This window comes from Mus caroli, unplaced genomic scaffold, assembly GCF_978045245.1.
Source record: "Mus caroli unplaced genomic scaffold, Mus_caroli_1 scaffold_14, whole genome shotgun sequence".
Taxonomy (NCBI): domain Eukaryota; kingdom Metazoa; phylum Chordata; class Mammalia; order Rodentia; family Muridae; genus Mus; species Mus caroli.
The window spans coordinates 36455-63603 of record NW_028227269.1 but is presented as its reverse complement, the minus strand read 5'-3'; the positions used below and the strand labels follow the sequence as shown (position 1 = coordinate 63603).

At 41.7% G+C, this 27149-nt stretch overlaps 1 long non-coding RNA gene across 1 annotated transcript in view; it reads right to left on the bottom strand.

Moving 5' to 3' along the window:
- LOC147001086 (uncharacterized) overlaps nucleotides 1-24002 on the bottom strand; it is a 63672-nt gene extending 39670 nt beyond the window's left edge. The window contains exons 1-3 of the long non-coding RNA XR_015045097.1: nucleotides 23971-24002; nucleotides 16595-16695; nucleotides 11840-11880 (exon numbers count right to left, since the gene is read on the bottom strand). This is a non-coding gene — a long non-coding RNA (uncharacterized LOC147001086). The remainder of the gene's footprint in view (nucleotides 1-11839; nucleotides 11881-16594; nucleotides 16696-23970) is intronic.
- Nucleotides 24003-27149: the final 3147 nt, after the last annotated feature.

Below are 27149 nucleotides of genomic sequence, written 5' to 3'. Positions count from 1 at the left end.
ATCCTCGCCAGCATCTGCTGTCACCTGAATTTTTGATCTTAGCCATTCTGACTGGTGTGAGGTGGAATCTCAGGGTTGTTTTGAATTGCATTTCCTTGATGATTAAGGATGTTGAACATTTTTTCAGGTGCTTCTCAGCCATTCGGTATTCCTCAGGTGAGATTTCTTTGTTTAGCTCTGAGCCCCATTTTTTAATGGGGTTATTTGATTTTCTGGAGTCTACCTTCTTGAGTTCTTTATATACATTGAATATTAGTCCCCTATTTGATTTAGGATAGGTAAAGATCCTATCCAAATCTGTTGGTGGTCTTTTTGTCTTATTGATGGTGTCTTTTGCCTTGCAGAAGCTTTGCAATTTTATGAGGTCCCATTTGTCAATTCTCGATCTTACAGCACAAGCCATTGCTGTTCTATTCAGGAATTTTTCCCCTGTACCCGTATCTTTGAGGTTTTTCCCTACTTTCTCCTGTATAAGTTTCAGTGTCTCTGATTTTATGTGGAGTTCCTTAATCCACTTAGATTCGACCTTAGTTCAAGGAGATAGGAATGGATCAACTTGCATTCTTCTACATGATAACGGCCAGTTGTGCCAGCACCATTTGTTGAACATGCTGTCTTTTTTTCCACTGGATGGTTTTTGCTCCCTTGTCAAAGATCAAGTGACCATACGTGTGTGGGTTCATTTCTGGTTCTTCAATTCTATTCCATTAGTCTACTTGTCTGTGGATATACTAGTACCATGCAGGTTTATCACAATTGCTCTGTAGTACAGCTTTAGGTCAGGCATGGTGATTCCACCAGAGGTTCTTTTTTCCTTGAGAAGAGTTTTTGCTATCCTAGGTTTTCTGTTATTCTAGGTGAATCTTCCGATTGCCCTTTCTAATTCGTTGAAGAATTGAGTAGGAATTTTGATGGGGATTGCATTGAATCTGTAGATTGCTTTTGGCAAGATAGCCATTTTTACTATATTGATCCTGCCAATCCATGAGCATGGGAGATCTTTCCATCTTCTGAGATCTTCTTTAATTTCTTTCTTCAGAGACTTGAAGTTCTTATCATACAGATCTTTCACTTCCTTAGAGTCACGCCAAGGTATTTTATATTATTTGTGACTATTGAGAAGGTTGTTGTTTCCCTAATTTCTTTCTCTGTCTGTTTATCCTTTGTGTACAGAAAGGCCATTGACTTGTTTGAGTTAATTTCATATCCAGCTACTTCACCTGTTTATCAGGCTTAAGAGTTCTCTGGTGGAATTTTTAGGGTCACTTATATATACTATCATATCATCTGCAAAAAAGTGATATTTTGACTTCTTCCTTTCCAATTTGCATCCCCTTGATTTCCTTTTGTTGTCGAATTGCTCTGGCTAGGACTTCAAATACAATGTTGAATAGGTAGGGAGAAAGTGAGCAGGCTTGTGTAGTCCCTGATTTTAGTGGGATTGCTTCCAGCTTCTCACCATTTACTTTGATGTTGGCTACTGGTTTGCTGTAGATTGCTTTTATCATGTTTAGGTATGGGCCTTGAATTCCTGATCTTAATAAAGTTCTCGCTAACCAAATCCAAGAACACATCAAAACAATCATCCATCCTGACCAAGTAGAATTCATCCCAGGGATGCAGGGATAGTTCAATATATGGAAATCCATCAATGTAATCCATTATATAAACAAATTCAAAGACATAAACCACATGATCATCTCGTTAGATTCGGAGAAAGCATTTGACAAAATCTGATTTTCCTAATGTGCGGTACAATGATGATTAAAGAAGATAACCATACCCGTAGGTCTTTGGAAGGGTTAGTATCACTGAGGTTTTCAATTCTGCTATTTTATCAAGCACATCATCCACACCTATGCACCCAATACTTTAATGTGCACAGCGTGCTTGTTTTATAAGGCTTTTCCTCTTGTGCTGCCTAAAAGAGGAAGTGACAGAGTGCTACTAGGTACAAAAAGAAGAAGAAGAAGAAGAAGAAGAAGAAGAAGAAGAAGAAGAAGAAGAAGAAGAAGAAGAAGAAGAAGAAGAAGAAGAAGAAGAAGAAGAAGACTGGCATGAGAACATCTACTCTGTTACAGAAAACATCACTGCTAAATATGCACTAAAAGATCATTTGGTTGGATGATAAAAATGGGCTGTTACTAGGAATTTCATCCAGTCTCATATAGCATTAGGGCAATGGGGATTGCAGGTGGCCACCGAAAAGGTGCAAGTTGCTTGTATAGGAACCTTCCTAGGGTCACTCATTTACCCTGACAAAATTGTTCCTCAAAAATTAGAGATTCACAGAGATCAACTACATACCTTGAATGAATTCCAAAAATTGCTGGGAGATATTAATTGGCTGAGACCATTTTTGAAAATTCCATCAGCAGAATTAAAGCCCTTATTTGATATATTAGAGGGAGATACCCACATCTCCTCCCACAGAGCACATACCCCTGCTGCATGTCAAGCTTTACAAACTGTAGAAAAGACCTTACAAGATGCTCAATTACAATGCATTGATGAGTCGAAGTCATTTGAATTGTGTGTATTAAAAACTGCACATTTACCAATAGCAGTCTTGTGGCAAAATGGACCCTTATTGTGGGTCCACCCTAATGCTTCCCCTGCAAAAATCATTGAATGGTATCCTAATACAGTTGCTCAACGTGCACTTCGCGGGATAAAAGCAGCCATTACTCATTTTGGGAAAGAACCTCATATGCTAATTGTGCCTTATATCTCTGCTCAAGTTCAAACCCTGGCAGCAACAACTAATAATTGGGCAGTCTTGGTTGCCTCCTATTCAGGACAAATTGATAATCATTATCCAAAACATCCAATCTTACAGTTTGTCTTAAGCCAAGCCATAGTGTTTCCAGTAATGACAGCCAAACACCCACTTGGGGATGGGGTGGTGGTGTATACAGATGGATCCAAATCTGGCATAGGTGCATATGTAGTAAATGGCCAAGTAACATCCAAACAATATAATGAGACATCACCCCAGGTTGTAGAGTGTTTGGTGGTACTGGAGGTCCTTAAAACTTTCCCGGGACTGCTCAATATTGTATCTGATTCCTTATATGTGGTTCATGCAGTTAATATGCTTGAAGTTGCTGGTTTAATTAGACCCTCTAGCAAGCTTGCTCACATTTTTCAGCAAATTCAGTCTGCCTGTTACATAGAAGACATCTTGTTTATATTACTCATGTCAGGGCTCATTCTGGCCTTCCTGGCCCCATGTCTCATGGAAATGACTTGGCAGACAAAGCCACTAGAATTGTGGCTGCTGCTCTGTCCTCGCAGGCAGAGGCTGCAAGGGAGTTTCATAAACGCTTCCACATGACGGCTGAAACTTTGCCCCGCCATTTCACTTTAACCAGGAAAGAAGCTCATGACATTGTCACCCAATGTCAAAATTGTTGTCAATTTTTGCCTACTCCTCATGTAGGGGTAACCCCCCGAGGCATCAGGCCATTACAGGTCTGGCAAATGGATGCCACTCATATTTCCTCCTTTGGAAGAAATCAATATTTACATGTTTCCATTGACACCTGCTCTGGTGTTATGTTTGCTACACCTTAAACAAGTGAGAAAGCCTCTCATGTTATACAGCACTGTTTAGAAGCGTGGAGTGCTTGGGGCAAGCCCACCATCCTTAAAACTGATAATGGGCCAGCATATACCTCTACTAAATTTCAGCAATTTTGTCATCAAATGGATGTCACTCAACTGACTTGCCTTCCTTATAATCCTCAAGGACAAGGCATTGTGGAATGTGCCCACCGTACACTCAAGTCTTATTTTATAAAACAAAAAGGGGGAGTTGATGAGACTCTGCCCTCAGTGCCAAGAGTAGCTGTCTCCATGACACTCTTCACACTTAATTTTTTGTGTCTTGATGAGCAAGGTCTCTCTGCAGCTAATCGACATAGCTCAGACCCTGATGAACCAAAAGAAATGGTGAAATGGAAAGATGTCTTATCTGGTCTGTGGAAAGGTCCAGATCCTATTTTAATAAGATCCAGGGGAGCTGTCTGTGTTTTTCCACAGAGTGAAAACAACCCATTTTGGGTGCCGGAACAACTCACCCGCAAGATATTAATCAAGGATGGTGTGGAAGATGCTGATCTCCCGAGGATTTCTTCTGATTCTGACAATGCTGAACTCGTCTCAGGTTCCTAGTATGATGGGCGAGCAGAGATGGGCCATTCTTTTGGCTTTCCCTAAACCAATGCCAGTTCGCCATGATGCTATAGTTTTTCCAAAATTCTTTACTACTAATAAAAAACTGGATTTACCATATTTGCCATTTGACCCTTTACAGGTCTCATTAGGAGAAAATTGCTCCCTCCAAGAACAGGGTTCCCTATATTTTCAATTATCGCAAAAGGGGGACTGTATTCAGCTCAGTATTCGTATGTTAGGATCATTTAAGGATAGTGGGACTGTAAATCTCACCCAAACCCGAGGAAAAGGAAATAATAGTATTATTCATGTTACATGGTTTTGGTGGCAATCGACAGTCTGGCTAAACGGTACATTCCCGTCTCCCAATTGGAATGAGACGGAGCGTCCTTGTCAACCCAGAATTGCTCCCCATTGTGGTGGAGAGGATGAAGGGGAGTTGCCACCATGGTCAGACTGCCAGTCGTCTGTAGCCAGATGGATTGATGATCACAAATATTTTACCTTCTCCCCCAATATGTTGTTTCGGACTGAAGAAGAGTTTGTAATGAGAACGGGCCTCTTTTTGCAGGACCACAGAATGAGCCCTTACCACTAATGGCTACTTTGTGGGATTAATGGAAGCTGTACAGATCTTAATCCCCTTGTTTTCTCAAAAGGAGGTGCCGTAGGAAAGGCCATTTACACTGGTGTCTCCAATTATACCAGGATTGGGGTAGATGGACAACCAACGAGATATGTAATTCATACTGAAGAGATCTCTAGTTTAAATAAGACACAGATTAATCAAACCATCTATATATCAACTCCAGTATGTGTCTATCCTCCCCTTTTGTTTATTTTGTCTAATGATTCATTTGAAAACTGTGTAAATGATTCCTGTTGGATTTCTCAATGTTGGGATGCAACAAAGGACACCCGCATCATGGTGGCCCGGATCCCACGTTGGATCCCTGTTCCGGTGGAAACACCCTCCACCTTATCCCTGTTTCGACAAAAAAGAGATTTTGGCATTACTGCTGCTGTGATCAAAGCAATTTCAGCCAGTGCAGTTGCTGCTACAGCTGCAGGGTTCGCTATGGCTGGTACGGTCCAAACAGGCACAAAATTAAATCAGCTTTAGGTCGAAGTGACTGATGCCATCAATGTCCAAACTTCTGCTAGTGCCCAGTTGAAGGGAGGGCTGATGATTTTGAACCAGCGCCTTGATCTGGTTGAGGAACAGATAGGCATCCTATACCAGTTGGCCCAGTTGGGTTGTGAAAGAAAATTGGGTGCTTTGTGTATTACCAGTGTTCAATATGAAAATTTTACTCGTGCAGCTAATCTGTCTAGACAGATTTCCTTGTATCTTGCAGGAAATTGGTCTGAAGGGTTCGATGAGACTCTTGAGGCCCTGAGGGCGGCAGTTTTAAGGATCAACTCGACTCGAGTGGACCTGTCATTGACAGAGGGCCTCTACTCCTGGATTTCATCTGCATTTTCTTGTTTTAAGGAATGGGTGGGGGTAGTTTTATTTGGTGCTGCCATCTGCTGTGGGCTTGTGTTCATGCTCTGGTTGGTCTGCAAGCTCAGAGCCCAACAAAAACATGACAAGGTCATCATTGCTTTCGGCCATTGAACAAGGGGCCTCCCCCGAAATCTGGTTATCTATGTTGAAATAATTAATGTTGTGGTGATAAGTTTAGGAACATCATGATCAGCCCTTGCACACCACTGAGGTCTCCTCATTGCACGTGGTAGGGTGGTCTTGGATCCTCATCACATTTTGCTTTGGCTAGCCTCTGATATAGAGTTCGCCGTAGGCCAATTCTAACCATAGCATAAGTACTGTGGTATCCAGAGACAGACCAACCTAAGACATGGGACCTGGTGGAGATAAGGTTTCCCTATGACGGGTAAGGCTGTAGCATTAGAGGAATGACCTAAAACAGGAGCCACAGCTGATATGCAGATCAACAACTCAGGCCTAGACTAGCCTTGCTTTAGTAAAACAAACTTTTGCTTTAATAAAACAAAAAGGAGGAGATGTTGAGAGCCGTGAGCAGTCGCCATTACAAGATGGCGCCGGCTTCCACTGCGCCTAAGTGGTAAACAAGCAATGTGCGCAGGTGCAAGAGTGAATTCGTGCCAAGTCACTGCCCGTCCAGGGGTGTAGCAATGAGGCGATGGGCGAGCAACAAATCAGGTGCTGACACGCCACACTAAGGTGTATATAAGCAGCACCATTTTCTGGGGTTCGGGGTCTTCCTCCTGATGAAGCAATAAAGCTTTGCTGCAGAAGAATCCAGTTGTCCAAGTGTGTTCTTGCTGGCGAGACATTAGCTTGGGACAGTTTACTTTGTAAATGAAAGTTCAGAAAGATCAAATGTGTGTCACACAGCAAATTAGGAGGCACTGGACACTGGACCCTCTGCCTCATGAATTCACATTTTTCTTTCCCACCTGCCAGTAATTTGAAGCCCGTGTTGTGTATTTTGGGAAACACCCTGAGAGTCATCATTAGGGAGGTCAAGGCATTCTTTTGGGGTTTGTATTCTGGCCTGGAGGTTGTGCTCCAGATTTCACAAAGCTGTTGACCATGCAGGTCATGACATCATAGGCGTCTTCATCCTGTGCTCTGATTTGCATTCACTTCAATTTGAGGTAAGTAGGAGGTTAAATATCCAATTGTGAGACGTTCCTTTTTCTTTTAATCAATAAAGACCAAGTCTTATAATGTTTGTTTTGTCTAAACTCTTCCCTAAAGTTATCCAATAGCTAGCACATCTGTAGTTTTATATTTTATATTTTTATTATTTTATAATCATCAGATAATTCATTAATTTATTAATTGTGGTTCTTCAGAAATTCTTAAATAACTACTTGTTAAGCCTCTTACATGTGGAAGCCAAATTATGCCCCTCGCCAGAGTCCAAAGAATAAAGCTGTAGAGTTTTTGGAATTTTTCCAAGGGAGCACAGCAGTGTGAATCCATGAGTGCATGTGACATGAAAGAAGTCCCTACATATGTGTTGCCTCCATGAGAACTGCTGTTTGGCACGATAAGCTTCTTCTAAATCCACTGTGCTGTGATAGTGTGACTAAACTGTGTACATATGTTACATTTTTATCACAGACTCTTTGTATCTGATGATAAGGCTGGCTGAGTGCAGTGGTTTAGAGTAGGATGAAAGCTGAGTTGTTCTGAAAGAAAATGAGATTTTGTATCTTGTGATTCATGTAAAAGCTTTGTCTATGAACCTGTGGCCTGGGGCCGAGAACAAAGCAGAACAGACAGGGCTGTTGTTAAGACATTCCTAAGAACAACTTGATTGTACAAGCAGGGCTATCTTGTCTGGGTCAACACCACCTGGCCGGAACCTCCCCTCTGTCTACTGCCCCTTGACACCGGGTAAAGTCATACATCAACTGGTTGCTATGTGAACAAAGATAAGACCCCAGTCCACAGGAACAAAGTCCTGTTGCCCTGTAATCTTTCTGTTAATCTTTAAATAAGCCAATAGTGTGTCACTATGCTGAATTCCACACCCCTAAGCCCCTTACCCCATAAAACCCCCTAGCTTTCAAGTCTCATGGCCGACATCTGTTATCTCCTGTGTGGGATGCATGTAGGTCCGGAGCTCCGTAATTAAACGTCCTCATGTAATTACATCAAGAGATGGTTCTTCGTGATTTTTGGGGTGCACACCAAATCAGGAATTGGGTGGGGGTTTCCCCACTAGGTTCTTTCAGTTCAAACAGACTTAACTATGTACAATCTGCACACAACCTCTCCTCTATTTTTCTTATTTTAACCCCATTCTCTTGTTTTCTAAATAGAAAGAAATCCTGTCTTCTGCTTAAACCCCAGCTAATCAAATCTGTTACCTTAGAAGCTTCTTTTGGGATGGTACCCCCTGTGATGGTTAAATCTGTTTGTCACTTTAAGTAGTTTGAAACACACTTGAACTGGTCCCCATGAGTCTGTGAGGGAATTTCCAGAAACAACTGGAACATGACTCAGGAAGGAGTAGGATGGTGCCCACTACACAGGCAACATCCTTGGATGGAGTGGATACGGAAAGAGTGGAGAAGCTTGCACAGGAGTCTAAGTTCTGTTCACCTGCACTGGGGTCTGAATCTGCTGCTCCATCACCCATAGCCACCTGACTTGAGTATGTAGCATGGTCTCAGACTTCTGATCCCATCCCCAGCTTTCAGGCTTCACTATAAATTGGTACTGCAACTCCAGCCTGTCTTTTTCTGAGGTTTCCTGAGCCTTGAACCTAGTTGCTGTGATTTAGCCTAGATCTCATGCCTAGAGTTAGTCACTAAAGGACCCCTCACCCTCTCAAGTATATGTCAGTCTCATCAGGACTCCATGTTTGGAGAAAGTGGAGAAGGGGAAAACCTGATCAAAATACATTGTATGAAAATTAAAAAATAAAAACAAAAAGACACAGCTGTCTCGGAAGGCGAGAATCCTCTATTAATTTAGGAATTCTTGGATTGATCAGGTACACACAGTGATATAAGTCTAGGCAGAGGGAAAATTGGTTTCTCAGCAAGAGGAGTGAAGTGAGTCACTTGGTGGCTTCAGCTTAAGTGGAAACTTAAACAAAGGAACACAGGGGCAGGCTCAGCTCACAGGGATCCCCTGCTCTGAAATGAGTGAGGATGGCTGTCCTGAGGCAGAGAGCCAGGTTAAAGCTAAAGCTGCCTGCTTCTTACAAGCTGGTAATCAAAGAATAGTATCTTAAAGTTTGGTTTAGTTGTTCTTAAAGATAGAAGGGAATACAAATTTTGTCGGGAATTCTTCCTGGGGTTTGGACTGATTTGAAAGAGCTGCTCACAGGCGCTGGGAGACCTTGCTGTGCAAAGATAGGCTACTTGAAGAAAGGCAGAGGCAGACAGTAAAAGGCTGCTGGCCTCCAAAAAGCAGAGAAAAGAGAGAGATAAGGAAATTTGATTTAATTGTTTTTAGGGACAGAAGGGAGTATAATGGTAATCATTTAAGTATACAGAAATATTAAGCTCCAGAGAAGAGAGATTGAGTGAAAAAATGCTTTAGAAGATTTGAAAAGGTCCTGCTAGGATATACTCATTTTTTTTTTTTTTAAAGTGGGCTTCACATGAATTCTGGGATTCCTGGCATGACAGATTAGAAGCTTAAGAAAAGGCTTATACAGTAAGCAGAAGGGAATTTAATTACAGATATCAAAATATTGAGGCATTAGATCTTAAAAAATTAGACTGAAGTAAGGGGATAGAGTGCCTAGCCTATCTCAGACAGTAGAAATTTAGGCCTTGAGAATTATATAAAAAGGAAGCTTGGAAATAGGCTCATATAGTAAGTAGACAGAGATCTTTTTTTGGTTTTGTTTTGTTTTGTTTTGTTTTCTAAGACAGGGTTTCTCTGTGTAGCCTTGGCTGTCCTGGAATTCACTCTATAGGCCAGGCTGGCTTCAAACTCAGAGATCTGCCTGCCTCTGCCTCCCAAGTGGTGGGATTAAAGGCATGTGCCACCATGCCCGGTGACAGAGACCTTAAATAAATAATTTAGGCCTTGATCTCATGAAGGTTGGGGCAGGGCAGTACAAACACTGTACTGGATTTTTGTGTTTTCAGTTTTGTATTTTGTTTGTGTTTTTTATTTTGTTGTTTGTTCTTTGTTTGTGGTTATGATTTTGTTGTTTGTTGTTTTTTTCTGTCTGTCTGTCTGTTTGTTTGTTTTTTGTATTTTTGTTTTTTTGTTTGGTTTTATCTGCCTGGCCCTAACCCACTGACTGTTTTCCTTTCTTCATTTGCAAACCTTGGCCATTGTCAAATTCCAATCCTATAGTCCTTTTTTGAACTATTTCTGAAAGGAATGCTCATCACGGTGCCATTTCCTGTTGAAGACCAGGAGGGACATCAGCAGGAAGAGGCAGAAGCCCTTCACTAGCATCTCTAATGACAGAGTTGTGTGCTGTTAAATTGAAGCAGGGGATAGTGGTGTGGGGTTTTTTGTTGTTGTTTTTGTTATGTTTTCATATTTTTTAAAAGCTTGAAAATAATATGAGAAATGAAAATAAGTTGCACAGACTGCTGCTATTCTGCACAACCATACTCTGCTGGACCTCTACAGGATGTAGAACTGCAGCCAAACTACTGACTGGACTCCAGACCAGTAAGAAAAGCACCATGGTCATTTAAAGACTCATCCTTTCCCAGACCTGCCTTAGTTTTGGAAGTTGATTTGAAGTAACTATAATGGCAAAAGTCCATTTCTTTTTTTTTCCTTTTGTTTTTTTTTTAATTAGGTATTTATTTCATTTACATTTCCAATGCTATCACAAAAGTCCCCCACCCACTCCCCCACCCACCCACTCCCACTTCTTGGCCCTGGCGATACCCTATAATGAGGCAGATAAAGTTTGCATGACCAATGGGCCTCTCCAAAAGTCCATTTCTATCTCAGGTCTCATTGAATACAAACCCCATCTATTGCTGTATTGAATTGGTTTTTTTTTTTGAAAAGTTCCAATTAATTTAAATTTTTTTTCTTAAAAAGTTTTGGCATATGTTAAGACGAAATTGAATTTTTTCCCATTAGATTAATATTCCCACTGTGGAAAATTGGGTATTTAGTATTTATGGTTGAAACCACCAGTTATGTAATAATCTAATTTCAAGTGATTATTTGTATTTAACTTTTCTACTCATTATTTTATGGTTGTGTTTATGCAATTTTTACTTAATAAAGTTTAAAGTTATTTAAACATTTTACAAGATCTGATGTCTCCTGTTTCTTTTATGGCATAGTAATAAAACCTGGTTTGTGAGGTGACCTGAGAAGCAGGTGTTGAAGGTGTGACTCACCAGCTTAAGCCTTAGATACATTGTCCACACCAGTGATTGTTACTCTGTTCTGGGCCTCTGCAGTGGAGTTAGAATGTTCCAGAGAGCATCCACTCCTTTAGAGTGGGTTGTAGAGGGAGAATATATGTGCAGCTCAGTTGAGCTGTGTCCAGCTGAGCTGTAAAGTAGGATCAATGGAGAAATGTATTGACATACAAGGGGCTACTTGTCTTTGAGGCTACTCTGCATTACTGAAAATGGGAAGTCAGGCAGGTCCACTCTTGACCCCTACCACAGACTGATACACACACTGGAAAAGGAAACAGTATCTTCATACTTTGTACCAGATTTAGGGCTAGAAAACTGGACCAGATTTAGGGCGAGAAAACGTCTCAATTCTCTTTTGTCTATAGCAGCTTGAGGATGTATAGAAAGGACAACACAGAGTTAGGGGAATGGCTCAGTTGACCAAGTACTTGCTAATAAGTGTAAGGATCCAAGTTGCACCCAGGGCCCCATTAAGAGAAGCCATGATGGGTGGCCGTGAGCTGGAAGAGCCCAGGTCCTTTATGGCAGAGTGGTTTTCCATCTTATCTCTTTCCTCCTGCCCAACTTCTCCCTTGGGAGTATCTTTTTTCCTAATCAGTCATTCTTGCCTTTTCTGCAAGTATAAATCTGTAATTGATTCCTTGAGGACAGAAGATCCTCGAAATCCTCTCGAAGGTCTTCTGAACCTTGCTATCATCCAATATCAGTAGTGTCTATTTTCAAATGCTTAATGTGTATGTGGAGAGATGGCTGACAAACCTGAAGCTAGGTGGTAGATGGGAGAGCTTACCAACATATGATGTGTGAGTCTAAGTGTTCAGTCATCAGCACCTGCAAAAGGAAGAAAAACAGAGTTTGAAACGGTAATGCATACATATCAAAAGAAGTTTTTTCATTGTCAAACTGATAATTAATAAAAACTACAAACTAAGTTTTATCAAGAAAAAAATACAATGTATCAATAGACATACCATCTAATATATAAGCACTTAATAACTAAACGAAGTAAGGCTACAAATTTGGGGGGAGGCGCAGAGAGATGGCTCAGCAATTAAGAACAGTGACTGTTTTTCCAGAGGACATTGGTTCAATTCCCAGCACCCACATGTCACAGCTCTCTGTACCTCTAGTCCCAGGAGATCTGACACCCTCTCAAAGACATACATGCAGGCAAAACACAAACCAATGCTCACACAATAAAAATGAATTATAATTAAAAAGGCTGAGCATCTTAATTTATTTAGAAACCAGTCAATTATGAAGAAACCACAGAATAAATGTGTGTCTACACAAAAAAGCAAACATTGCAGAGAGTTTTGAGCTAAAAATGAGAAAATTACAAAGACAAAACACAAGAGTATCTAAAGCTTTATTTCATCCTTGACCAAGGAATCATTGAGAAGAGTGTTGTTCAGTTTCCACGTGAATGTTGGCTTTCTATCTTTTATGTTGTTATTGAAGATCAGCCTTAGTCCGTGGTGATCAGATAGGATGCATGGGATAATTTCAATAATTTTGAATCTGTTGAGTCCTGTTTTGTGACCAATTATATGGTCAATTTTGGAGGAGGTACCATGTAGCATTGAGAAGAAGGTATACCCTTTTGTTTTAGGATAAAATGTTCTGTAGATATCAATTAGATCCATTTGTTTCATAACTTCTGTTAGTGTCCATGTGTCTCTGTTTAGTTTCTGTTTCCAGGATCTGTCCATTGGTAAGAGTGGGGTGTTGAAGTCTCCCACTATTATTGTGTGAGTTGCAATGTGCGCTTTGAGCTTTACTAAAGTTTCTTTAATAAATGTGGCTGCCCTTGTATTTGGAGCATAGATATTCAGAGAAAGCATTTGACAAAATCCAACACCTCTTCATGATAAGAGTTTTGGGAAGATCAGGAATTCAAGGCCCATACATAAACATAATAAAAGCAATCTACAGCAAATCAGTAGCCAACATTAAACTAAATGGAGAGAAACTCGAAGCAATCCCACTAAAATCAGGGACTAGACAAGGATGCCCACTTTCTCCCTACCTATTTAATGTAGTACTTGAAGTTCTAGCCAGAGCAATTCGACAAGAAAAGGATATCAAGGGGATACAAATTGGAAAGGAAGAAGTCAAAATATCACTCTTTGCAGATGATATGATAGTATATATAAGTGACCCCAAAAATTCCACCAGAGAACTCCTAAACCTGATAAACAGCTTCAGTGCAGAAGCTGGATATATAATTAACTCAAATAAATCAATGGCCTTTCTCTACACAAAGGATAAAAGGACTGAGAAAGAAAGTAGGGAAACAACACCCTTCACAATAATCACAAATAATATAAAATACCTTGGTATGACTCTAACTAAGGAAGTGAAAGATCTGTATGATAAGAACATCAAGTCTCTGAAAGAAGAAATTGAAGAAGATCTCAGAAGATGGAAAGATCTCCCATGCTCATAGATCGGCAGGATTAATATAGTAAAAATGGCTATCCTGCCAAAAGCAATCTACAGATTCAATGCAATCCCCATCAAAATTCCAACTCAATTCTTCACTGAGATAGAAAGGGCAATTTGCAAATTCATCTGGAAAAATAAAAAACCTTGGATAGCAAAAACTATTCTCAACAATAAAAGAACCTCTGGGGGAATCACCATGCCTGAACTAATGATGTACTACAGAACAATTGTGATAAAATCTGCATGGTACTGGTACAATGACAGACAGGTAGATCAATGGAATAGAATTAAAGACCTAGAAATGAACCCACACACCTATGGTCACTTGATCTTTGACAAGGGAGCTAAACACATCCAGTGGAAAAAAAGACAGCATTTTCAACAAATGGTGCTGGCACAACTGGCGGTTATCATGTAGAAGAATGCGAATTGATCCATTCTTATCTCCTTGTACAAAGCTCAAGTCTAAGTGGATCAAAGACCTCCACATAAGACCAGAGACACTGAAATTAATAGAGGAGAAAGTAGGGAAAAGCCTCGAAGATATGGGCACAGGGCAAAAATTCCTAAACAGAATAGCAATGGCTTGTGCTGTAAGATCAAGAATTCACAAATGGGACCTTATAAAATTGCAAAGCTTCTGTAAGGCAAAAGACACTGTCAATAAGACCAAAAGGTCACCAACAGATTGGGAAAGGATCTTTACCAATCCTAAATCTGATAGTGGACTAATATCCAATATATACAAAGAGCGCAAGAAGCTGGACTCCAGAAATTCAAATAACCCCATTAAAATGGGGTTCAGAGGTAAACAAAGAATTCTCAACTGAGGAATACTGAATGCTGAGAAGCACCTGAAAAAATGTTCAACATCTTTAATCATCAGGGCAATGCAAATCAAAGCAACCCTGAGATTCCACCTCACACCAGTCAGAATGGCTAAGATCAAAAATTCAGGTGACAGCAGATGCTGGCAAGAATGTGGAGAAAGAGGAACACTCCCCCACTGCTGGTGGAATTGCAAGCTTGTACAACCACTCCAGAAATCAGTCTGGAGTTTCCTCAGAAAATTGGACATAATACTAGTAGGAAGGTCCAGCAATACCTCTCCTGGGCATATACTCACAAGATGTTCCAACTGGTAATAAGAACACATGCTCCACTATGTTCATAGCAGCCTTATTTATAATAGCCAGAAGCTGGAAAGAACCCAGATGTCCCTCAACAGAAGAATGGATACAGAAAATGTGGTACATCTACACAATGGAGTACCACTCAGCTATTAAAAAAATGGATTTATGAAATTCTTGGACAAATGGATGTATCTGGAGGATATCATCCTTAGTGAGGTAACCCAATCACAAAAGAAGTCATTAGATATGCACTCACTGGTAAGTGGATATTAGCCCAGAAACATAGAACACCCAAGATACAATTTGCAAAACACAAGAAAATCAAGAAGAGGGAAGACCAATGGGTTGATACTTCATTCCTCAGAATAGGGAACAAAATACCCATGAAAGGAGTTACAGAGACAAAGTTTGCAGCTAAGATGAAAGGATGGATTATCCAGAGAATACTGCATCCGGGGATCCATCCCATAACCAGCCACCAAACCCAGACACTATTGCATATGCCAGAAAGATTTTGCTGAAGGGACCCTGTTATAGCTGTCTCATATGAGGCTATGCCAGTGCATGACAAATACAGAAGTGGATGCTCACAGTTATCTATAAGATGGAACACAGGGCCCCCAATGGAGAAGCTAGAGAAAGCACCCAAGGAGCTGAAGGGATCTGCACACCTATAGGTAGAAAAAAAAATATGAACTAACCAGTACGCCCAGAGCTTGTATCTCTAGCTGCATATGTATCAGAAGATGGCCTAGTCAGCCATCACTGGAAAGAGAGGCCATTTAATATTGCAAACGTTATATACCCCAGTACAGGGGAATGCTTGGGCCAAGAAGCGGGAGTGGGTGGGTAGGGGAGCAGGGCGGAGGGAGAGTATAGGAAACTTTTGAGATAGCATTTGAAATGTATATAAAGAGGATATCTAATAAAAAAAAGAGCGTCTAAAGAAGAAAAATGGATCAGAAATTACAAAGAAGAGAGAGTGGTATATTTGGTGCTGCTTAGAAATTTAAAATTGACGTGTATCTAAAGACAGGTATCCTAAAGATGTCTAAAGACGTGTATCCTAATCCAGGATGGTGGCAAACATCCTTAGTCCCAGCCGATGTAGGAAAGTCAGACTTTGAGGCCAGCCTGTTGTACAGAGTGAGTTTCAGGGCAGCAAGAGCTACAAAGGAAGACCCTGTCTTGAAAATTAAAAAGAAAACAAACAAACAAAAAACCCAATAACTCCAAAACCCCAAAAGGCATGCAATTAAAATGCAATCAATATCAAAATTCATAGCAATTGTGACTGAAAAATCTCTATTGTCATACAGTGAGGATGGAGATCTCATAAAACTCAGTAAAATGCTAAGACCTTCCCCTCCCCGAGACAACGAAGAAAAATACACAATTGATGAGTAATATGTAAATAGTCTATAAGCATGGGAAAATATAAACAAAACCAGAACAAAGCAATGCTTTTCAACCTATACACAGATACGTGTTATCAAACACTTAAAACCATCTGTAGATTTATTTTCTGTGTAGAAGTGTTTTGGCTGCATGTATGTCTGTGTACCACTTGGAAGACTGCTACCCTCACAAGTCAGAAGAGGGTGCTGGAACCCTTGGAACTGGAATTATGGGTAGCTGCCATCTGATCCCCAGGTTCTGGAAACCAAACCTGGTTCCTGTGCAAGAGCCACAAGTGATCTTAACTGTAGAGCCAACTCTCCAACACCTCCCTCCCATTTTAAAACCATTTTTAAAGAATGCACTTGAAAATGCTAAGCTAAGGAACCGGGGATATAGCCTAGTGGCAACATGCTTACCCAGCATGCATAGAGCCCTGGGATTGGTCCTTAGCACACATGAACCAGGCATGGCTGTGCATTCCTACAAATCCAGCCCTGGGGAGGCAGGGCCAGGGAGATCACAAGTTAAAGCAATCCTCAGGAACACAGAAGTCTGAAGCTAACCTGGGGTACATGTGTGTGTGTCTCCCTGAGTTTTCAATCTGCAACAATACTGCTATTGATCCAAATACTGCCCACAAATCCAAAGTCAGTAGTGCCAGGAGCTGGAAGACACGAAGGATATTTTTACAGAAAGCATCAATGGCACAACTGTGTTCTGATGTCCCAAAATAACTTAAATTGAAGCTATTTCTCATACCCTGTGTTGCCAATGCCATTAACACTCTATTAGACTACTAGAGGTGTCTAATATTTAAGACCCTGGCTATACCCAATGCCTAATGGACCAGAAAGAGTATCTGGATTGTTGGACTGAAGGACCTGAAACCCAAAAATCTGTCAGGATATTTCAATAATCAAGAAACATCTGGAAACCTGCTGACGTCTCTATTCCCAGGATAAGTCCCTGAGAACCTTTCCATTGAAACCAAAGACTGCAATGCTATTAATAGCATCATCTGTGCAAAACAGCACTGAGGCCTGGCAGCTTAAGAGACCCAGGGATGGGTACCATTGCTGGGATACAAAGCTGTTCCTTTAAAATGTTTGTGGATGTTCCATTCCACAGGGAGCATGTAGCAGACAGCCAAGCTCAGTAAGAAGATGAAGTTTCCAAACAGTGGTTGTATTGCAGATGGCTCGTTCCTTCACAGGACAACTCATCATGCTCATGTGGTGTGCCATCGATGTAGCTGGCCTTCAGTAAAGGCAATGCAGCCTTTGGAAGAGCAAAGTGGGCCTAGAAGAGTAGACATGCTGTTACAGTTATGATCGACATGCTCTAGATGCTTGGAGTCTCTACAATACAATCAGTCCCTCATCCTTTTGGAATTTTCCATCATGAGTTTCATTGAGGCTAAGTAGTGACCTGGGCAGTGATCATTACTGGGCCTGAAAATCCAGCACACTACTGGCCCTGGGTGGATAAAGAGCTTGCTATGCAAGCATGAGGACTTGAGTTTGGATCCTTAGCATTTGTGTGAGAAGCCAGGCGTGGCAGCAATGAGTGGAGTCCCAGGATTGGGAGGCAGAGATATGGTCAGACAACCTAGTCAGTCAGTGAGCTCCAGGTCCAATGCACAAGGCAAACAAACATACACTCAGGCCACACACATGAGATAAAAGCAAATAAATCTTTAGAAACAAAGAGCAAGATGAAACCTCAAAAAGGGACAATTACATGTCTTGTAAAAGAGCTTATTTTAAAGCAGGACATCGTGACCTCTGCCTCTAATCCCAGCATCCAGGACGAAACAACAAAAATGAAATGAAAGAAAACTGGGCTGCTGAGATGGCCTAGCAGTTAAGGGCGCTTGCTGCTCTTCTGGAGGATCCTGGTTCAGTTCCCAGCACCCACCTGCTCACTCACAACTGTCTCAAATCCAGCCCTTGAGGAGCTGATGAGCTCTTCTGGACTCTGTGTATAAACACATACAGCGAGAAAACACCAGAAACATGAAAACCACAAATAAATTACAAAAATATGAAACAGACTCAGAGGAGATGGCTCAGCAGTATTCACCCTTAACTGTACATTTTTGTGCAGTTTTACTCCATGTAATGAAAATGTTCTACTGTAGATATCTATTCCTTTGCAATGAGGAACAACTATTTAAAAAACGACTCTACAAATGACTCTTTATTATCTATCTTGTGTTTGGTCAAACAACTTTGCCAAAATATGATCTCCGCTCCCTGATTAGGACACAAACATGCTTTCAAGTACAGAAAAGTGAGTACAATCTTCTGCTTGCTTACACAGATCAATACTCTCTGCAGTGCTCCCCCAAGGATATGCCATTCACACTGTATGGGGTCCTTGGGAATAAAGCAAGGTCTGCAGCAGATCTTGCTGATGCAAACATACCTTAATGCTATGTTTACTGCAGCTCACACACTAGGATATAAGAGGAGCCTGTCAAAACCATTGTGCAGTAGCTTTCCTTGATATTTGTCCTGATTTAAAATCTGCCTGCTTTGAAAATTCTTTTCCCTCTCAACATCAAAGTCAGATCTGGGTTCAAAGTTTGCATGCTCTAACTCTCAAGCAGTAATAGCCTGAAACCTATACACTCTGGCACCAGACATGCTTTGTCTACAAGGAATCTGCTTACTCAGCTCTGCCTTCTGAGAGTTTATGTCACCCTCTGACATTGGGAGCAATGTTACTGTATGTTCATTGAAATCAAAATACCAAACTGACATGAGATAGATTGATGCTGGTTAAAACAAGTGACGAACTGTAAGTCATCCAGAGGCTTGTGAAGTTACTATATTACAGTTAGAACAGAGGTTGATGTAGTTAGCATATCACAGTTAGACCAGAGGCTGGTGCAGTTAGTATACTATAGTTAGACAAAAGGCTGGTGTAGTTAGGTAGATCAGAGGCTGTGGTAGTTAGCATATTATTGTTAGACGAGAGGCTGTGGTAGTTTGCATATTACAGTTAGACCAGAGGCTTGTGTAGTTAGCATATTACAGTTAAACCAGAAGCTGGTGTAGTTAGTATATTACAGTTCCACTGCTCAGACCTGCTAGGACCAGCAAGGCTGACCAAGGTGACTGACAATCCTTCTCTGCTTTATTAAAATTCTTTGCCTTTACAATTTGCAGTTCCCATCATGCACCTGACACCGAGGCACATCAGCATCCTGAACCCATCAGTGTAGAAAAGGGAACTAAACCCTATTCTGGAAAATCCCAAACCCATCCTTGGATTTCCCATCTTTCCTCACTTAACTCACAATTTTCCCCATTAACATTTTCCCATAAGTTGAGCTTCCCAAAATCCCAAGATGCAACTCCTTCAGGAAACTTGAAACAGGCAGGGCAGAGGGAGTTTTGATCCCAATACTTGGGAGACAGAAGCGTGCATGTCTCTATACATTCAAGGCCAGCCTGGTCTACAGAAATTTTCCAGGACAGCCAATGTTCCATGAAGAAGCCTCGGCTTGAAACATAGTTCCCCACCAAAAACAAACCTGATCCACCCCTGGGGTGGGATCCTTTGTCCTGTAACAGTCTTCACCCAAATTGCGAACTTTATCTGGTCTCTGAAGTCTTTCTTTGATGGAGACAGGGAATACTGGAAAGAGATTTCTATATGGTTTCTAACTTTATGGTCTTCCCAGTCTATACCACACATATACCATCTATGAAAAGTCACTGAAAGTACAGGGTCTAAACTGAAACAGTAAAAATAGCAATCTACAAAGGACACACATAGCCTATTTTGTTCTGAAATGTGTATTTTCAAGGATTTGATTGTTGGTTTTTAATTAATTAATTAATTAATTAATTAATTAGTTTATTGAGAAAGGGTGTCTTTATGTAGCTCTGGCTGTTCTGGAACAGTTATGTAGACCAGGCTGGCCTCTAACTCAGAGATCTGCCAGACTCTGTCTCTTGAGTGCTTGGATTAAAGTCGTGAACCATGACCACTTTGCTGAGTTTTTTCTTTAAAAACTTGTTTATTTTTATTCCATATGCTATGATGTTTTGTCTGTGTGAGGGTGTCAGCTCCCCTGGAACTGCAGATATAGACATCTCTGAGCTGCCATGTGAGTGCTGGGAATTGAACACGGATCCTCTGGAAGAGCAGCCAGGTTTCTTAACCCTTGAACCACTCTGTAGCCCTGAAACGTGTATATTTCATAATGGCATTACTGTAAACAGAGAACTGTCGTTACATCAAAGCTGTGTTGATTCATAAGTGATGATCCCTAGATAAAAGGAGATGAAACAGACATCCAGCCTTCAGTGAGAAACAGAAAACCATCAGCTTGGTTACTGCGCCAACAGGCATGCATGCCCTCATCCTTCTCCTCAGGGAATCCAGCAAAGCTTACCCACTTCCAGTTGAACCCAGCTCCAGTTCCCAGCACTCACGTTCAGCCTTAGGGCTCCCCACTCAGTTTGCACCTAAGGTACTCGGAGTGAACCATTTTCTCTGGCTTGGTGTGGCCAGCAGGCTCTGTTACTATCCAATCATCTTGTGTGATTTCACTCTCTGCTGGAGCAGCCAGCAGCTCTTACTCTAGGGGATCCAGCAGGCTCTGCTACTATCCAATCATCTTGTGTGATTTCACTCTCTGCTGCCAGCAGCTCTTACTCTAGGGGATCCAGCAGGCTCTGTTACTATCCAATCATCTTGTGTGATTTCACTATCTGCTGCCAGCAGCTCTTACTCTAGGGGATCTCCCAGCAATCTCCCAAGTACCACTTAGTTTGTGTTAGTATTTTGGTTACAAAGTTATATACCTTCATTAAGTGGGCTCCTGCCACTCTAAACATTCTAATTACATTTTATTCAACTTGATATTTATTAGGCCATAGAATAACACCCTGTTATAACACTAGAGACTCTTGTTTGTTTCTATGTAACTCTGGCTGATTTGAGACTTGCTGGGATTGGCTTTGAACTTGCTGTGATCTTCCTGCTTCTGCTTCTGGGGTGCTAGCATTCCAGGACTACACTTTAATACTGGCTTTTTACAATAAAACTTGCCATAAAACAATTTAGTGGTTGAGAGTCAACTTTTTTTTTTCAGTAAAACAGGAAAAATCCCTGCAATAACTACACTTCCCATAAAGAGAAACAAGTGGTATATTATTAAATGAGCGTGTTTTGTTTTTCTGACACAGGGTCTCACTCTTCAGCCCTGGCTGGCCTAAAATTTGCTATGTAGCTCAGAATTCACAGAGATCTGTGTGCCTTATTCTCCTCTTGAATGATGGGACTAAAGGCACATGCCATCAGGCACAGCATAAAATATTCTGATTTTATATGGGTGATAATCAAAATGGTTTATTTCAAATTGACATGTATTCCTATAATATTTCAAAATACAAGACATTGCAAAGTGGCTTAAAAGAAAATCTTAGAGTTAGATATTGAAATGTTATAGAAATTTTTTATATAAATGACGACTAGTTTTAGATTCAAAATGCCATTGAAGGAAGGAATGTGCTAGTCTTGTAATTTCCTTCCTTTCCTTATTTCCTCCCTCCCTCCCTCCCTTCCTTCCTTCCTTTCTTCCTTCCTTCCTTCTAGTCTTCTGTCTTAGGGTTTCTTTTATCGTGAACAGACACCATGACCATGGCAACTCTTATAAAGGAAAACATTTCATTGGGACTGGCTTACAGTTCAGAGGTTTAATCCATTATCATCATGGCAGGAAGCATGGTGGTACGCAGACAGACATGATGCTGGAGAAGAAGCCAAGAGTTCTATATCTGCATCAGCAGGCCAGGGGAGAAGAGTACCACACTAGGCCTGGCTTTGAGCATCTTAAACCTCAGAGCCTGTCCCCAGTGACACATTTCCTCCAACAAGGCCACACTTCCTAATAGTGCTGCTTACTCCCTATGAGCCTATGGGTACCATGTTTTTTCAAATCACTGCTCTTTCTTTCTTTCTTTCTTTCTTTCTTTCTTTCTTTCTTTCTTTCTTTCTTTCATTTTTTTCATTCTTTCTTTCTTTGATACAGGGTCTCTCTATGTACTCCAGGTTGTAGTGAAACTTCCTATGCAGCCCAGGCTGGCCTCAAACTCATAGAAATCTCTTTTCCTTTGCCTCATGTGTGCCAGGATTAAAAGTGAGCTCTAACATGTCTAATGATGCAACATTCTTAATGGACCAGTCAAGCCTGAAACACCCACATTTGACACAATGAAAAAAAAGGATTATTTTTCTAGACAATAATTATTAACTGTGAACCCAACACTGCCTAGAGGACCTAAAAAAAAAAAAAAAAGGTCTCAACTGAGTAATTAGCTGTATAAAGCTGGGCTGTGGGCATGTATCTGAGAGCTTGTCTTCATTATCTTAATTGATACAGGAGAGCTTAACCCATTGTGGGTGGCACTATTCCCTGGGCAGGTGGTCCTGGGCTGAACAAGGAAGCTAACTGAGCACGGCTGGAACATCTTTCCTGCAAGGGTCTTCCCTCAGGTTCCTTCCTGCCCTGACTTTATTCAAACATGGATGTGACCTAGACATGTAAGCCAAACACACCTTTTCTTCCCTAGGCTGATGTTGGTCAGTGTTTTATCACAGCAACAGAAAGGAAACTAGGACATGTATGTTTAAGAAGAAGTTAGAATAAGGCAAAAGTAAAATAGGCTATTGGGTTTCTTTGCAAGTTAAAAAAAGAAAATGGAGCCAGGCGTGGTGGCACAACCCTTTAATCCCAGCACTTGGGAGACAGAGGCAGGTGTATTTCTGAGTTCCAGGCCAGCCTGGACTACCAAGTGAGTTCCAGGACAGCCAGGGCTACAAAGAAACCCTGTCTCGAAAAACCAAAATACCAAAAAACCAAACCAAAAAAAAAAAAAAAAAAAAAACAGACTTACTCTTTCTTTGAAATAATTCTTCCATACCAATTATATTATATAGCTTATATTTAAACATACCCAGATAAACAATATAGAGGTTCAAAAACAAGTTTTCAAGTACATTTGTTTTTCTTCAGTGCTGGAACTGAATCCAGGACCTCACATATGGGGAGCAAGCACTCTGCCAATTTACAATACCAGCAACAACAAAAAACCTTCCAATTATGAAAACGAAAAAATAAAAACAAAATATCAATTCTAGAGGGATGTAAAGAACATACTTCGAAGCAGAACATGATTATGATTGGCTGCTTCTAGCTGGTAATTTCCAAAGTAAAAACTGTGGCTCAACAAATCTGTCTCACTTTCACATAGCTAGGGCACAAAGCGCCACCTACTAGGAGTTCCTGACTGAATTCGAAAGCTCACTTTTAATGTATACTTGAGGAGTTTAACACCAATGTTTGAAACTTTAAGGGATTTTACAACTCATCGACGTATAGTTATTTGTTTCTTGTTCCCATACAGATAATTTTCATCATTTCCCGTCAGAACCATCCTAGCCTCACCACAAACGTCAGGGCCTCCATATTTCTCTGTTTTTCCACTACCTCTCTGCAACATCCCATCATGCCTTCCATTCCCTCCCACCCTAGGTGCGTCTCCACGTGGGTGCTGAGAACAAAACCCAGGTCCTTTGCAAAAACAGGTGCTCTTAACCTCGGAGCCAACGCTCCATCCGCCTCCCACACTAGGATCCGCACCTTCCAAAGCCCACTGAGGGACTTCAGCTCTGACCCCCTGAGCCCCCGCGAGTTTCCGGAGCTCGGCTGGGTGGGTGGGAATGTGGTGCGCTGGGGAGGTATAGATCCCTTTGCTCAGCGCCTGCCCGGAGGGGTAGGGAAAGTTCTGCCCTCCTCCTGTTGCTCCACACTAGGACTCTGCCTGTCCCGCTCCAAGCCCCTCCCTCAATCTAATTGCTCTACACCTGGACTCCGCTTTCTGTGCTCCTAAGCCCCGCCCTTGGCCCAATTACTACAGACCCGGGCTCCGCCTTCATCGTTTCTAAGTTCCGCCCTCATAACTGTTGCTCCCCTCTGGGCTCTGCCTCTCGCGCACCAAGCCCCGCCCTCAGCCTATTTCTCCACATCCGGGCTCTGCCCTCTGGGCCCCTGAGCTCCGCCCTCAGCCTCTGACTTCACACCGAGGCCCCGCCTCCCACGTGCGGGCGCTCCTCTCCCAGGGCTCGCCGGTCCTTCCAGCTGTCCTCCTGTTGCATGCAACCAGCAGTGAACTTTACTGCGTAGGGGTGGGAAGCCGGTGGCTCCGGGCAGCCGTGATAACCCGGCACAGAAGCAGAGTCGCATTTCGGAGCGTCCACCCGTAACGCGGTTTTTCGCACACGGAGCCCGTAGTCCAGGGGAGAGGAGGCCAGAGCGGCCCTGGAGAGGTTGTAGGTGCAGGCGGATCGGCGGTGGAGACCCCGTCGGGCACAGAAAGGCACTGTTAGCCGCACCGAGCTGAACCCCTTTCCCAGACAGTAGAGTCTCCCTTCCCCCTCCGGGGACCTTTACCTGTCACCTCCTGAAGGATCGAACTGGGATTGTCCACTAAAGTGGCCTTAGGCACCATTTGTCTAGAGCACGCTGGCTTGTGACCTCAGAAGCTGCCATGTGGGTGTGGGAATTGAACCCAGGTCTCTGGAAAAACAGCCATTGCTCTTGAGTCATCTCTCCAGCCCCTAGAATATTTATCAAGACATTTCTCATCTGTGCCTTAAAGACTAATAGAACTGTTACTTTTAAGTGTATCTTAAAGGTTATTTTTTTTCCTGGAAGAAAGGTTTATTGCATAAGGAAATCAATAGTGTGAAGGTAATTGAAATATTTTTAATTTATGCAAAACTTTCATGTGTATGAAAGTTTTTCTTTGCTGCATTGTAGTATTCAAGAAGTTCTGGAGATTTTCAGATTTTCAAGATTTGGGACATTTAATCGTTTGGTTTTTTATTTTTTGTTTTCTTTGAAGTTTTTGGTAGTTTTACTTTCTATTACTTTCACATTTGGGGGTGGGGGGCTGTCTCAATATATGGCCTGTACCTGTCTCTAACTCCAAGGCACAAGCAATTCTCCTGCCCCCATCATATGCTGGAATTACAGGATTGTGACTTCATAAATTTTTACCTATATTTTGATAAGATTTTGGATTTATAATTTGATAGTGAAGTGGAATAAGAATTTGGGGACTGTCAAAGACATATATGAGAACTTAGAAGTCTCAAGAGCAGAGTGTTATGGATTGAATTAGGTTCCTTAAAAACTTATATGTTAGCCTGGTACGGTGCCACATATCTATAATCACATCACTTGCAAGATAGAGATATGAGAATTCTTGGATAAGGCCATTCTTGGATATATATATAGTGATTTTGAGGCCTGGCTTGGCTACATGAAACCTTGTTTCATATGTGTGTGTGTGTGTGTGTGTGTGTGTGTGTCAGTCTGTCTGTCTGTATATATACATACATATATATGTGTGTGTGTATATATATGTATATGTATATATATATATATATATATATATATATATATATATATATGCCAAGAAAAATTTTACACTCCCCAATGATATCATATGGCTGCCCTCACAGACTAATACAGCCATTGTCAAGAAAGTAAAATGGCCCAGGTACAGGGTGTATGCCTGTCATCCCAGAACCCGGTACAGCAGGGCAAGAGCCTGGGTTACATAATGGCACTACCTGAAGAAGCAAATGGAAAGACAATACAGAAGGCTGGAGAGATGGCTCCCTGGTTAAGAGCTCTTGCTATGCCAGGCATGGTACAGAGTCAGGCTGATCTCTGTGAGTCCAAGGCCAGTAAGTAGAGGGACCCTTTTAACCCCCTTCCAAACAACAACAACAACAACAACAACAAGAATCAGCTCCTGTTGCTTTTGCAGAAGACCTAGGTTTGGTCCCCAGCACCGACATGGTATGTTACAGTCTCTTATAACTACAGATGAAGGGGATCTGATCCCTCTTCTGACCTCCGTGTGCACCACACCTGTGAAATCACACAGATACATGCTGGCAAAACACTTGTACACATTAAATCTTTAAAAAGTTTTCTTTTTTAAAAGATAATACAGATTGGGAAAACAATTTGCACATTCTGTCTCTTAGAGTCTGTCTTAAATATATGAATAACTCTAAACTCAACAAAAGACATCCCTATTTAAAAATGAGAAATGAAGCTAGGCAAGTGGCTAAACTCTGTAATTCTAGCTACTGGGGAGGTAGAGGCAGGAAGATCACAAGTTCAAGGCCTGCCTCAGCAACTTAGTGAGACCCTGTCTCAAATTTTAAAAAGGAAAATGAGGACAGAGTGTATAGCACAGTAGAACAGTGAGGGGAGAGAGAGAGAGAGAGAGAGAGAGAGAGAGAGAGAGAGAGAGAGAGAGAGAGAGAGAGAGAGAGAGAGAGAGAGAGAGAGAGAGAGGAAAGGATAAGAAGGAGTTGAAGAGATATTTCTTCTTTCTTTCTCCTTTCTTTCTTTCTTTCTTTCTTTCTTTCTTTCTTTCTTTCTTTCTTTCTTTCTTTCTTTCTTTCTTTCTTTTTGTTTGCTTTTTATTGGATATTTTCTTTATTTACAATTCAAATGTTTTCTCCTTTCCAGGTCTCCCCTTCAGAAATCCCCTATATCATCCCCCCATCCCCCTGACTCTATGAGGATGCTCCCCACCCACACACCCACTCCTCTCTTTCCTCCCTGGCCTACACTGGAGCATAGAACACCCTCAGGCCCAAAGCCTCTCCTCCCACTGATGTTCAACAAGGCTACCCTTGCCACGTATACAACCAGCACCATGAGTCCTTTCATGTGTATTCTTTGGTTGGTGGTCTAGTCCCTGGGAGCTCCGGGGGTGGTGGTCTGGCCTGTTGACACTGTTGCTCCCTCCATGGGGGCTGCAAACCCTCTCAGCTCCTTCAGTCCCTTCTCCAACTCCTCCATCTGGGGCTCCTGTGCTCAGTCCAATTAATGGTTGGCTGCAAGCATCTGCCTCTATTTGTGAGGCTCTGGCAGACCCTCTTAGGGGACAGCCATATCAGGCTTCCATCAGCAAGCACTTCCAGGCATCCACAATATTATCAGGGTTTGGTGGCTGTGTATGGGATGGATCCTCAGGTGGGAGAGTCTCTGGATGGCCTTTCCTTCAATCT